Source organism: Haemaphysalis longicornis, unplaced genomic scaffold, assembly GCF_048455015.1.
Source record: "Haemaphysalis longicornis isolate Haplotype H1 unplaced genomic scaffold, Haemaphysalis longicornis Haplotype H1 scaffold_12, whole genome shotgun sequence".
Lineage (NCBI taxonomy): Eukaryota > Metazoa > Arthropoda > Arachnida > Ixodida > Ixodidae > Haemaphysalis > Haemaphysalis longicornis.
The window spans coordinates 3,456,624-3,471,112 of record NW_027526225.1 but is presented as its reverse complement, the minus strand read 5'-3'; the positions used below and the strand labels follow the sequence as shown (position 1 = coordinate 3,471,112).

The following is a 14,489-nucleotide window of genomic DNA, read 5'->3' as shown; positions in this document are numbered from 1 at the left end:
GTGGCATCCGATGGAGCTGTATACGCATTGATCAGCTTCGGGATAATATATGCCCCTGGAAATTTTCCAAATCGTGTTATATTGTGTGACAATACCAGTGGCCAAAGTCGACAATGAATATTTTTCCGAGAATGAAAGGTTGCTTTTTAGTAGGGCACATGGAGCTAATATGAAGCAATGTAACCAGCTTCGTTGCTTTATTAGCCTGCGAAAGGTGCATCGCTGATGGTGATAGTTGTTTCCTTAACTGATTACTGATTTTGGGTTAACTGTGCACTTACACACAATGGTCCTTCCAACGTATTTGTAATGGCATCTCAACCAAGTGGACTGCTGACAAATTCAGAAAAAATTTCAACAGGCTTTCATGAATTCTCACGAAATTGTATTCCCGTGACTGCTCAGTCAGTGCAAAATCGTCGGCAACATTTCAGCTGATGAAGCTGCGTGGACAGGTCGTGTCAGTGAACGCTCTTAGTCTGCTAGAGAGTTCTCCTAGTTCTTCTCCTGTTCCTTGAGGCTGTAGATAATTATTGAGGCTGCGACCGATCATCCAATGTGCCAGTCAATAACTAGTGGGCTGATAAACACCCATAAAAGCGAAAAAAAATGTAACAAAAAATTTGTGTCATAAAGTTAACTTTGCAAGTTAGGTTCGTTTGTGATGAGATTTCAAGCTGAGGTTGCTACACACACTGATTATGTGCACCACTGATGCACCCCAGTTGCTACTAAAAACCTTTTATTTCTCATAAAAAGCAAAAGTCAAACAGTGAAACCTTTTACTTCGAAATTGGTTATTTTGAAATTACAGTTAATCAAAATTGATGTCCAGGTCGCGGTGCTACAGTGTATTTCTGTGGGGGAAAACTCCGAATAATTCGAACCGGAGGGCATTCCCAATCTAACCATTGGCCCATAGTGAAAACAATGCACTGCAAAACGAAACCAAATTTACTAGACACCCAATAAAATGAGTGAGAAGCACAAGCGGATTTGCACTTAGTGCAAAGTACACTTGACTGGCTCGCCAGCGCTCTGGTGCATGCTGTAGCATGTTTTGACTTCCACAGCGGGCACAGGGACTGTTCGGCTCAAGCTGTTGCAGGTTCTTGTAGTGCGTGACCGTTGGGCCGGCGATCAGCTACGGTTGCAGAATAGGCCGGAAATATCTGAACCCTCCTAGCGCCCGCTTCCTAATACGAGCTACACCTAACTTGAACTAGTCTTTAGTCCACCTCAGGTTCAAACTAAAGAGCTTCAACTGTATTTCATCATCATCGTCATCATCCTCATCATCATCACTAGGCTGGTTTTGTCCACTGCAGGACAAAGGACTTTCCAAAGGACTTCAAGCAGCGTATTTATATTTAATTTATAGCACTATTGTTGCATTCTTGATTCAGCCTGTACTTTATAGCAAACCTGGTCTATAAGCTTTTGCTATTACTCCAAATTGTTGCAGTTATTTTAGGTTGCTTTAACCATGGTGTCTGCCGTGTGTTTTATTTGTGTAACTTAAAATTTTGAGCAGGTCTTTGCGTAAATTGGTTTTGGATCTGACTGCTTTTTCTGTTTTCGTTACTTTTTCAGAAAGAAAGTTCCGTTCGCACCCTGCCTGCAGTTGTCCAATGATGCTGTTCGCATGCACGCATATCGCCAGCTGTTTTCCCTTGCACCCTTACTGTTTACAGGGCCGTGGTGCTTTTTAAGTGCAATGCACTTCTTAAGCGACCCTGAACCTGCGTCCACCGGCGATGTCCACGCACGTGGAGATGGGCGCGCGCAGCCTGGCCGCTGACATGGCACATACCCACGTGGGGGATTGGCCAGGAATCTCTTCGTCTTCCTTGGCAACGGGGGGAGATGGGCGCGCGCTGCCTGGGCGCTGATATGGCACATACCCACGTGGGGGATTGGCCAAGAATCGGGCGTGAGAAGGGCTAATGCACCCGCTTAAAGGAGTACTGACACGAAATTTCAAAGCTGAGATCCGCTCTAGCAATCAAGTACAACGACAACACAAATAGGTGTCTGTGAATAAATGCATCTTTCTTTCTTTGTAGCTGTGTGTGTGTCTGTGATCTCTCCTTCGCGAACATTACCGAACCGCGCAAATTCAACTCGTGCATTCGCACTTTCACATTCTTCCCCTCGGGGAAATGCGGGGAATTTTTGCGTGTTGTTTGGATTTATAATGTGAAATACCTAAGCACGACCCACATTTTTCAGAATTTTTCTGCATGCTTTAGGACTGGCAAGTACAGAGCCATGCGGGAAGACCGTAGCTTAATCAGTTCTTGTCCCATCATTCGGCCAGTGCATTTTTACGGGTATAAAATGATTGTACATAATTAAAAATTCACAGTAACATTAATTATGCAATATTTTAATTTATCACCTTATCAGCTTTTGGGCGAAAGTACAATTTTTTTCAGCTTTTATTTGGTCATTACCCACAAATAAATTGGTGCTAAAATGCGCAATTATTTTTCATCCTTGCATGATAATTTCTTTTTTCATAAGATATGAAAGTACAAGGCTAGCAGTCGAACCTGTATTTTTTTTTTATTAAACGACATCTATGCTGTAGACCAATTTAAAAAAAAGAACAGAAGCCAAGTACTCCATTCCAAGCTTTGGGAAAGTGAGTATTGTACTTTGCAATACCACGCCAAATGTCAAACGTTCCTTAAATCTCTTTAATGGTGATTAACATACCGCTTTTTCTTTCAGTAAGAAGTACAAAACATTTCGTCAGCGCGAAAAGAATACTTCGCCAGTCTCGATTTCCCCTTGGGGGACAAATACCTTTCCTCTGGGTATGTGAAGGCTCCCAAGAAAGCATCAAAATACTTCCATAGGGTGTCTAAACCTCGGTAAAAACACAAATAAAAAGAATAAATGCAAGATGAAACCCTTTTAAAACACTCCTGAAGTTATATAAATGCTTCCCAAGGGAGCCAAAACAGCCGTCTAATCAACCAACTTAAAACTCGATAAACTTCACTTAAAACGTCTTTGAGGAAGTAGTAACTACTCTATTTTAACCTCCTTAAATTCTCCCAAGCATTTCTTAAAACGCGCCAAATACCACCATTCTATCTCCTAAAACCTTCCTGTTTGGAGGGCATAAATGAAACTTCCCTACCCCATGTTCTAAACAACTCCTAGAAGGAGGATCACTAGAGGAAAAGCGATCTAGAACCTCTAGGGAGTATAAATTTTTTTGAGTGAAACATCACGCCCTCCCCAACCCCGCACCCCCCCCCCCCCCCCCGCACTTACAGGAAACTCCATGTCACCTCTCCTAAGCGTGAAGCCCTCTCGAATTCACCGTCAGAGGAACCGGAGAATGAACCCCCCGAACGGGCATCCCCACAAACAGAAACACGCTTCTGAAAGCAAAAGCGGTCATCTAGAAGTAAATTGTAGGGACTCTCCTTGGTGAGAGCTTATCTTCAATAGCACCGTTATATTGTGTAAAAATAAGTATAAACTGACGAGGGAAAATATTGAAGCTCATAAAACAGAAAAAGAGCGAAAAGTGTGTAGGCGTCCCTTTTGTCGCACTATCAGCAAAAGAAATAACCAATCTAGACGGTTTGTAAGCACATGGTTGTTGTGACGTAGTGACGGGTTTGTTATATTTTTTTTTCACATGTTATGTGTCCATTTCTTTGTTGCCTTGATTTCTGCTGTATTTATATGCCAGACGTCGCAGCAATAAACTTCAGTTGTTAGGGCCTGTGCATCGTGCTCTCCGTATCATCCTCGTTTCTTGTTTGTGCTGTGAATTGAAGACGCGTATAGAACAGAAAGCCGAATACCCACAGTTTTATCAATCACTTCTGAGTGCCCAAGCGGCCATGCAAGCATCGATAAAAGCGATGAAGGCGATATGCGCGGCTGTCTCGGTCAATTCGCTATCCCGCATAATGCGCCTGTACCCCCGGACTTTGACATCAAGGATGAAGCCAACCCCCCAAAAATATCTGCATCTGGCAGTGGAATTGCCCAGGTTTTTCTCCGAAAACATGCTTCCCTGAAAATGTTAATCACCGTGGTTCCTAAACACCCCTCCATCATAGCAATACAAGAACCGGGCGTTCGAATAAATTAATTGGATACTATTCTTTTTACGAGCCCAAAAATCCATACACCGCAACTCTTGTACATCGGAACATTCCGGCAACACATAAACGCTCTGACAACGTGTGCATACCGCACAACATGATTACCATGTACCCAGAGGTCCGTGTTCTACTCTCAAGAAGCAATGATCATCCCCTCCTATCAGCCGGAAATTTTAATGCTCCATACATTGAATAGGCTATTCAACAATCACAAAGAAAGGACGCTTACGGAGGGAACATACAATCTCGCACAAGCTCACACTCGAAACACAACTGGACATACCAACAAGAATAGGAAATAGCGCCCATAGAGATGCCAAACCGGACCTTGCATTTACTCCCAACATAAAGAACATGGGCTCCAATTCATGCTGTAAAGGTAGTTTTAAAGCAAAGCTTTAAACGATACCCACAACAACTGCACAAGCCATGTCTCTTGAATTCATACACCTGGCTCCACAAAGATTGAAACCAGAGATTCTGCCAGCCGTTGCAATGGAATTCGTGGGGGCGGCAACCCGAACATAGCAGCAGCGTCGGCCACGGCCGGGATAGAGCGGTGGACGCCGCCGCTGTAGCCCGGCCGTGAGTCGGGATAGAAAACGGAGGGGAGCGTCTTTCGAAGGTTGAGGCAGCGAAACCTAGCCATCCTGATGGCCTAGCTCGGGACCACACTACGCGCTACACAAGCGCAGACACCGAAACAATTGCCTTGCGAGCTTACTGATTTCAATTTATACCGTTTTTAAACTAGTTAGTTTTATAAGTGAAAATTGTGAGATAGCTGAGGGAACTTTTATAATCGCTATTTTTTAGATACGGTTGCTCCTTTCAGATTTTGTTATACCTCTTAAAACCCAACCGAACTGGTATTCACCAATTAAGAAAACGGAGTCCCATTCGTTGCAAGCATTGCGCACAAGGAGGAGTTTCTCTAGCGGTCAAGTGCCTGTATATGGTCTCTACATTTTGTTTTCCCACCCTGAAAACCAATCGTTACCGTATCTGTGCCGTACGCCCACCTAATTCCGTCGGGCCCGGGTTACCCAGCAGGTAAGAAAGCGCGTCATTGACGAGAAGCAGCCCCAAAACTGGCTTAAAAGGACTGCCGTTAACGCAGACGACCGAGCCGTCCCGCCAACCCGCCGGCTGGTACGAGCAGTCACCTGTATGCGGGGAACGCTGGGTAATAGCGCCCTATCGCCGCGCCATCTAAATTGTGCTTTGTGAGTGCAAAGCGCCCTCGCAAACCCCAGCCGCGCTGGGAATTTCTTGTTCTGTACGCCGCAAAAGAACTGTTGGCAGGTAGAGGTACAAAGCTCTGCTTTAAAAATGCTTCTTGGAACAACATGGATAACAAGTGAGGCCGCGACCATTAATTATATCATACAGCTTACCATCCCACCCTGCGTCACACCTCACCCCTAACGCAAACAAAAATGTAGAACCGATTGGCATGCCTTCAGGATAACCCGCAACCAATTCTATGAACAGTCTTCCGAACAACCTACCCTGCACACATAGGTTGCAAAACTCATAATTGATAAGAAAGCGCATAATCAGCTACTTGATCCAGAAATTCAGGGAGAAATTGTAGGCTCGCGCCTCCATAACGTGCGGACAGTTCTGCGCAGCCTACGGGAAAGGTGGGAAGCCAGTAAGCACAATAAACAACCAAGAAAAAAAAAGCTGAACTTGCACACATAACCGAAATAGATGCGACTGAGCTAGCAACCAGTACATGGGGAGAAGTTTGCGATCAATTGAGAGGAACACTCACTATGAAATCTACCTTGTTCCTGCTTGGACACCTACTCGACCCGTCTCAGTCCGAAATAGCACAAACTAATCGCATTGCAGTTAATACACAGCTATCCTGATACACAACAACAGCTCGTTATCGCTCCTAAAGAGAAATATATTCCCAGTGATGAGCAACGCCCCCTTGCACACTATCGGGGAGCTCCTAATGAGCACGTAGACAGAGATATCATAGGGGCGGAAGTCGCGGCAGCCTTGTTAATCTAAAGATTCACTCAGCCCCAGGTGATGATGGAGTAATCAACAAAATGTTACGTAATCTAGGCGACAACTGTTACCACATTAACTTACGTCTTATCCAACATTAGAATAAAAGCTCCTTGCATTAAACCTGGACTCACACAGACATCTCTAATTCCTAAGCATGGCAAACGTTGATCACCTTACACCAATATAACTCACATATTGTATAGGGAAACTTATAGAGCATATCATACATTCTCGTCTCCTCAAACTCCTAAATCAAAGCAACTCTCCCATCCACAATGCTTGGCTTTGGTCGTAGGCTCGCAATTACATTTTTCTTGAACTTTCTCATGACATACTAGCCACATCACCACGGGCCGGCACAGCGGAAATTCAAGCCTTAGACCTTGCAAAGGCCTTCGATAGAGTCAGGCATCAGACAATTTACACGGCCTTTCCATCATCTCCCCCGGCATAAAACATACAACTTCCTAAAGCCTTCCTTACATCACGAACAGCGACACTCCGCCTTGGCCTCTCGAAACGGAAGAATGTATCCTACCATCAATAGGAACACCGCAAGGAGCAGTGCTTTAACCTTTACTCTAACTTAGCCTAGCTTCACATTCCCCAAGCACTCAACTAAATAGCAACTCTTCACTATAGTCTATATGCGGATGGTAATACACTCTGGACTAAAGGGGGCCGGGAGGCTGAAATAGAAGAAATCCTCCAAGCTGGTGCGACAGCTGCAGTCGAGGGCACTGCCCTAGCTTGCCTCCAGTGCTCCCCCGCAGTCAAAGCTATTGCTTATAGCTTCAAAGAGAACGCAACATTGGAATTTAAATATCCATGCTTACATTCACCCTACACCGTTTGTCTCAAAAATCAAAATTCTCGGATTATCTGTAAATCGCTCAAGAACTACTACGGACTTTATAAAAGAACTTTGTTCTGACGTCACCCAAACCATCGGGTAAATAAAACGCATTGCCACTCGAAATAACGGGATTAAAGAGGGTGATCGACTTGGTTTAATCCAAGTAACTACTCCCTCTGATTCGTCGTCTTAACTGACGCGGACCAAGCGAAAATAAATATTCGCATACGTAAAATCCATAAAGTTGCTATAAAACTGCCACCCAGCACTTCCACTGCCAGGCTTGAGGCCACCGGTACATACAACATGGCACACGAGCTCATAGAATTGTTCTGCATTGGTCAACTTAATCGAGTAGCCAACACACTTCCCGGACAGCATCTGCTTGAACGTCTACAACAGAAAACGAGCGTCGAAATCCCTTATCCCACTGAAAATTCATGCTAGCATCAAAATCCGCCCCCTCACATGAAACATCCCCCATCATTGCCCACCGGGGCTGCAGATGCACAGAAACAAAGCACTTGCAGATAAGTACCGGATACGTCCAGGCACAGTCTATGCCGATGCTGCTGAATGCCGAAACCGCAATGAATTCGCAATAGCAGTTATAAATTCCCCATAAAACCCCAACTCACTACTCTGACGAACCGCTCGGCAGAACCGGCCACGGTGGAAGAGGCGGCCATCGCAATAGCCTTAGCACGCCGGCCACCACCCTCAATCATTTTCTGATTCGAAAACGGCCATTTGAAATTATGATGCGGGTACTATCTAACCCCAGGCCCTAAAATTCCCCTTCAAAACCTCCCTACTACCCAAGTTGAGTTGATTTACACAGCTGCCCCTGCTGCGCCTGTTGCTCACAAGGTGGCACACACGACCGCCCGAGCACATACCTGCCGGGCGTGCCCCACCTCTATGGCCTCGCGCGGAGCCGGATCAGCCCGAGATAGACTATTCAGCTACAGTGAAATTACTACCCATTACAGCCTCTCGCGCCTCAAATACCCACCGACCTACCCCTCACTGACCTACATGGAAGAAGGAATATGGAGGCTCACCCAGCCGGAATCTCTTCCCAATAATGCCCTTCATTACATACATTCCTCACTTTCTTCCTCTTCCGTTCTCCCACTATGCGGGGACAAGGCCATGTTGCAACATCACACGTGGGCCTGTCCACATGATCCCCTCCCTCAAATCACTTTCTCGTAACTCTGGGACGCAGAATTGAGCCTCTCTGACCTGGAGAGACCATTATAGCCCGGGCTACGAAGGTCGCCTCACAGCCCCGACTGCCAGCAACGTCCTTTGCTTAGAGGTCTTCTTTCTTAAAATGTTTCTCTCTCTCTCTCTCTCTCTCTGCATAAATACGGTGCCGCTATTTGCACCTCGGTTAAATGTTTGAGTAGCGCGCAGCACGAAGTGCACGGCGGATAGGATTATGTACCGTGCATATGTGGTGGGGAGCCGGGGCTATGGTAAGGTGATTTAGAATTTTGCTGTGGAGAAGAATTGGTTGAGTACTGCCTGGGTGGCCGAGGTGGGTACCCTAGTTGCTTCAAGGTAGGCAATCCTATGTAATTTGGTCCAACAAAAACATTGATGGCTTCGGTGAACACAAATCCAGTGATGTCGAGAACCTTATGAAGAACGCTGAGTTTAGTAAGTCGGGTGATGGTAATGGTGATCGGGATACCAATGGAAACCTTAGTCAGCTGACAGGTAAGAGCTTACCTTCCAAGCTGCGTGGGAGGACAATAGCGAGGCTTATCGCCAAGATTTTGACTGAATAGCTTGCGGAGTAAAAAAATCGACCACCTTGGCAAGTGAGATGCGAAGACTACGAAAACGGCAGACCCGTTTTAGGCCGTGTACCTCAACTAGGAGAAAGCTGTACATGAGCGCTTACGTAATCGGTTAAGCCAATTTCCGCCACGTGCCCCATTCCACCTGAACATCTGCATCTGCCTGCGAACTCCCAATGCCTTCTCATCGTCTCCTTGCTTCCTCGATACTCCCTCTCCCCCTCCTTGGCCTAACATTTTACTCCTCTCCGCTTTGTGCGGCCATTTCCTCAGCGACGCACGGCACGGCTTCCCACCCGATTGTTTGCGCAGCGATGCTCACTTCCCAGTTCTGCTCGTTGGCTCATTCCTTTCTAGTCATTTCCGATCCACTTCTTGGCCTAGCATGACTGCATTTGTCTCCTGTCCACTTTGTTGGCTGATTTTTGAGTGACGCCCAGCACGGCTGGAACTCAACCCTAAACTTGTCCGGGTTAAAACCAAAGCTTTCTTCATGCTATCGGAGTCAAATGAAGTCCACTATCCACTCTGTTTAAGTCCAAAGATCTAACTGAGAAAGTTCCAAGCCAATGTTCTCCGCCAAAGTTTCAAGCCAACGCCTTCGCTACTAACCCTAAAGAAATGGCGAGCACCCCGAATGAAATGGTAGCCAAATCGAATAGATGCTGGTTCGGAAACGTGAAGGACCCAGGTTCAATTCCCCAGACGTGAAGGGTTTTTTTCTTGAGGCGCGCACTCCCCACGCCTTCTCGTTGGCTCTTTCTCGCCACTTTTTACTGCCGAGAGTTTTAGGCAACGCTAGGCACAGATGAAACTGAAGCTTAATTAAGCAGCTCTGGTATCAATGAAGCTGGCTCTTTGTCATGTCTCTGGCGCGTTGGAATTTAGAGACATTGTGAATATCTTCTTTCCAGCTTTTCTACGACAATGGTGTAAGATCGGCGACCATTAGTGTGGAAGCCTTAGATATCTTATCGCAAGCTGACCGTGAATGGCTAAGGCATCGGAAGAAGCGTTACAAGAACCCACGACACCCAAGAAAGGCCAGATGTGAACCAAAGAATGTTAGCCATCATAAAAGGTGAGTAATAATTGCCAAAGTATTATTTGGTTAGTCAGAAAATGGTAACGGTAATCCATATTAACGTACAACAACATAAATTGTGAGAGTGGATCCTTAGAAAAGGCAAGCGTGGCAGAGGGCAGCAGAAAGATGGGCAGATGAGATCAAGAAGTTTTCGGTGATAAATTTGTCGCAGTTAGCACAGGACCGGGGTAATTGGAAATTAACGAGAGAAGCCTTTCTACTAATTAAGATGTGTTAGGCGGATAAAAGAAGACTAGGGCGGGGCAAACTGATTTGGGTTGGATTAGGGTGAATGAGAGGTGAGTTGGTCAGTCACCAGAATAAACAATGAAAAAGAACTACAGTCACAAAGCATGGCCGTGGGGCTAAAATTAATATGAATACGTCTAAAGCAAGCCGCAATAAGCATTGCAAGAGTCTTTTTTAGCTGAACTACGTCAGACAGATGGGTATTGCTGACCCCAACCACGAGAGAGAAGTCCGGCACGGAATACTTATGGGCTGGAGAGCACTCGGGAACCGGTCTCACATAATTAAAAGAAAGCGACCTCTGGCACTCAAAAGAATAATCTACTATAACTAGTGCATACTGCCGGTGATGACACAGGAAGCTGAAACTTGGCACGTTACTCAACAACTGGAAAGCAAACATAGATAACACTCAGCGACAATAAACGAGCTACCTATATCAGAGAAGAACCTAGAGGTGACGATATAGTTCGAATAAAGAGGAGGAAGTGGACTTGGGCTGGCCATGTAGGGAGACGAACCGAGAACTGGTAGACAAGTAGGGTAACAGTGCGAATACTAAGAGGAGGACTCGATTTGCGCAGGACAGGAGTGGTTTGAGGTCAATGGGAGAGGCCTTCTGCCTGCAGTGGACCTGAGCATACTGGTGATGATGATTATGAGTGTGAATAAAATGGCTGAAGGTGAACTGACTTGATGATTCAGGCGGATTCATAACTGGGGGGATTGAAATGAATAAGGGTACATTAAAATGAACTAAACTTCCTAAAGGTAGAATTAATGCGGATTAGGAAGGGTGTAGAAGAATTTTGAGCACTTAGAATGGATTCAGATTGATGCGAGGAGGTGCTTTTCGAGGATCAATACAAGTGCAGAAGAGCACTCGGCTGTGTCGGGGAATGGCACGAGAGAGAAATCAGCCTAGCTTCACTGACTTAGCGTCGCAAACGCTGATGGTTACGGCGAATCTGCCTGCCGTTGTGGAATCGGAAGGCTAATTTTCTTACAACTTCCCAAAGCTAACATATCGATTCCCATTTGAGCCAATTGATTTTTGATGTGTTCCTGTGCTCGCGCGTTGTACTTGGACCTTTGCTTGCTTTCTATCTTGGAATATAGCACGAGGGGGCGCCGAGATCCCTTTTTTGTATTGCGAGGTAAAAATATTTTTAAGGCGTATTATTAAAGAGCACTGCAAGTACCGCCTGTGCACTAATGCTTTGCCTCAAACATGCCGGTTTTCTTTCTGTTCAACAACGTTTACAACTATAAATATTGCCACAAGATTTAGTAGTTTGGAATTGCTTTGCCTATATAAACGTCTTGTTCAAGAACTCGTTTAGCATTTGGCCGGGCGTCTGAATTGAGTAACAGACGGACAGACACCCAGACAGACCAAAAGTTTCGCGCTTAGGTAGCCCAAAGAAGACTATCGTCGTTAAAAATCCAGCGTCAAAAAGGTGGGCAACAAAGCGTTGAATTGCTGTAGCAGGTTTGTGAGGGGAAAACAATGAAGAAAGAAAAGGCATTGTGTACAGTTTGATTTTCGGGGGAGCGTTTCCTCTCATGATAGCACGTCGAACGGTGGGTTAGAAAGTGGAGTACTGAAAGTCGTCCGCACTTCTGAAACCAGTGAAGGTGTTTTGTTTTCGAGATACCAGTGTAGCACGACATTTCTGCAATACAAACTTTCCGATCCCTAGTGCCGACTTTGCGCACGTATTTGACCGGTTCAACTCAAACGTATTTAGTTTGATCTCCAGATAACCTCAAATTTGCACAAAAAGTCAGTAAGAACACCATCACGTGATAACTAAAGATGGTACGGCGAACTTCTTAAGAACTGCTAACTGACCATTTAAACGTTATGCCAAGAAATTAACATAAATTTAGGATGAATATGTCTATATATTCAGTTCTAAATCTATACAAGTGGCCTTCGACCAGCAGTGAACCTAGTTATACTGATGGAGATTAGATGTAGTTACAAGAACGCCAAGAATGTTCCACACTTTCCATTGATTCGGAATGACTGCTATATTTACATTTTTTTACAGTTACATTGCATTCTAGATTCGTTAGACGCTGCGTGGCTGCCGTGTGCACTTTATTGTGACACAAGCGAATCAGTGTTAAGAGGATCATGCTTAGGTCGATGGAATCGCATCTGAAGCTAGAAAAGATGTGGGGAGAACATACCTCACATCCGGCGTTTTTAGATAGCAGACGATTTTGAGTGAGAGCTGTTTCAAGTGAAAAATGTAGTTTCCCTTAGCAGCGTCGTCCCACGCAGGAAGAGCACCATCGCAATCCTGAAGACAAGACGAAAGAAAAGTGCCAGTCACCTCCTTCAAGAAACCGCTTCCAAAAAGACAGTACACGGGCCCAGAACGCCAAGGCGCAGCTAGTATTAGTTCTGTTAAAACCTACACGCTCAAAATTTGAGCGCTGTGCAGGCGAATCAGAACAGCTCGAATTGAAGCAAAGGGACGAAGCGAACTCTCGACTTGTGATCTTTTCTCATGGGCATGTCTTTTTTAACGTTTCGACCGGCAGCGAGTACCAGCTAGGTTACCTCTGGTGGACTTGATGCATTTAAGCGTCCTAATATCCTAATTTGCAGAAGTAAATTTAGCAAAACCAAAATACGACGAGCAAAAGATTACCAAAATGAACTATGAAATCAATATTGTCCGTTTTTTACAGCGCCCTTGCAAAACAAACAAACCATTACACACAATGTAACGACGGCAACTGGAATGAACAAATCGGCGAAACAATTGAAGCATGAAATGCCAAGCATTCGCACAAATGTAAATGTGCGCAGTTCGCACAATTATTCGTTTTAATAGTGTAAATTGAGATAATTGGTGAAGAGAACTTCAAAAGCCTTGCATCTGCGCAAAACTTAAAGGTGAAGTTATGAATCAGTTTATCGATATAACAATGCGAACTTGCACCACTAGAAAACAAAGTAATAGAATAACACAACGTATTTGGCTACTCATCGCCAAAGCCGGGCATGAACTCAAAATAAGTACAAGCACTCCAAAAACGAAAATTCAAGCCATTCCGCTCAATGTGAAAGCTGACGGAAGTAGAGAGCAGTGATTCGCCGTTCTCCGCTCACTGTAACCACCAAATGCAATTCCGATTTCCCACCTTCGCAGTGCTCGCTCACCCCCTGCCTGAAACTGTGCCAGCGGGAGTTCTGTTATCTCTGCTTTTCTCCCCGCACGTGCCGGCGTTGTACTGCCAAATTCTGCGTTTACTATCATAAAAACCAACCCAACGGGCGTCTTAACTAAAGGAACGCTGGCACTGTTGGTTAATTAAGTATCATTTTTCTTCAAATGTACACCCGCCCAATTTTTTACCTATATCACGGGAGCGTCGACCGTTCCCTCGATCAGCGCCGTATGATGGAGTGATACGACAAAATCGGCGAAAGTAATCGCATGCGCATAAGGCAAAGGCAGCTGCTATCGTCTTCTGCTGGGCTGTTCCAAGAGCAGACAGCCACCCCCGATTTTTTTACTCGCTTATCACACTGCCCTCCAACCCGCCGTTAACTGGGCGAAGAGGGCAAGTGAAAGCGAGTGGTAACAGCAGTATGGGGTGGCTGTAGGCTCTGGACAGGCGAGCAGACGACGTCGGCAGCGACCTGCGCTTAGTGCGCATGCGGTTACTCTCGCCGAGTTTGAAGTATCACCCCATCATACGGCGCTGATCGACAGAATGGTCGACGCTCCCGTGATATTGGTAAAAAAATGGGCGGGTGTACATATACTTTTCTTTGCGCTAAACAAAGGGATGGTGTAAGACAAGCGCCAGCGTTTAACGAGTTTCGAAAACTCACGATTATATAAGCCGCTTGGCTTTCGAAGCCTTTGGGGTACGCTGCAAACGACAGCGTTACCACGGGACACCGCCTTGGCGCTCTATATACTTGGGTCGAGCGAGCGAGCTAGGATAAAACGAGCGCCTAAAGTGCTCTGCACAAAAAAGACAGTTGAACGACTTTCTGCACATTTCTTTAGAAATCAATCCTGCCCCAGACGCCACATTTTTATGTTGCAGGTAATGCCCGAAACGGGTGTGCTGTGTGTGGTAGAGCGTTCTACCTCATTGCTTTCACCAGTGCAGATGACCAATGTAGATCACCGTATTGCTTTCACCAGTGTGAGGTTTCACTGTGAGGTGACGACGACATCTTACTGTACCCTTCAGGGAAGTGTAGTGTGCATGCGGCGTCTGTTTTTACGAGGAAGTACGTGCTTCTTCGGGGCTCATTTTTAATCGAAGCTTATCGGAACAAA

At 45.5% G+C, this 14,489-nt stretch overlaps 1 protein-coding gene across 1 annotated transcript in view; it reads right to left on the bottom strand.

Annotated features, from left to right (window-relative positions):
• The window catches only part of LOC144162269 (uncharacterized), a 100,004-nt gene extending 87,294 nt beyond the window's left edge, over window positions 1-12,710 (bottom strand). The window contains exon 1 of the mRNA XM_077692747.1: window positions 12,370-12,710. The gene's annotated coding sequence lies outside the window, so the exon portion shown is untranslated. The remainder of the gene's footprint in view (window positions 1-12,369) is intronic.
• Window positions 12,711-14,489: the final 1,779 nt, after the last annotated feature.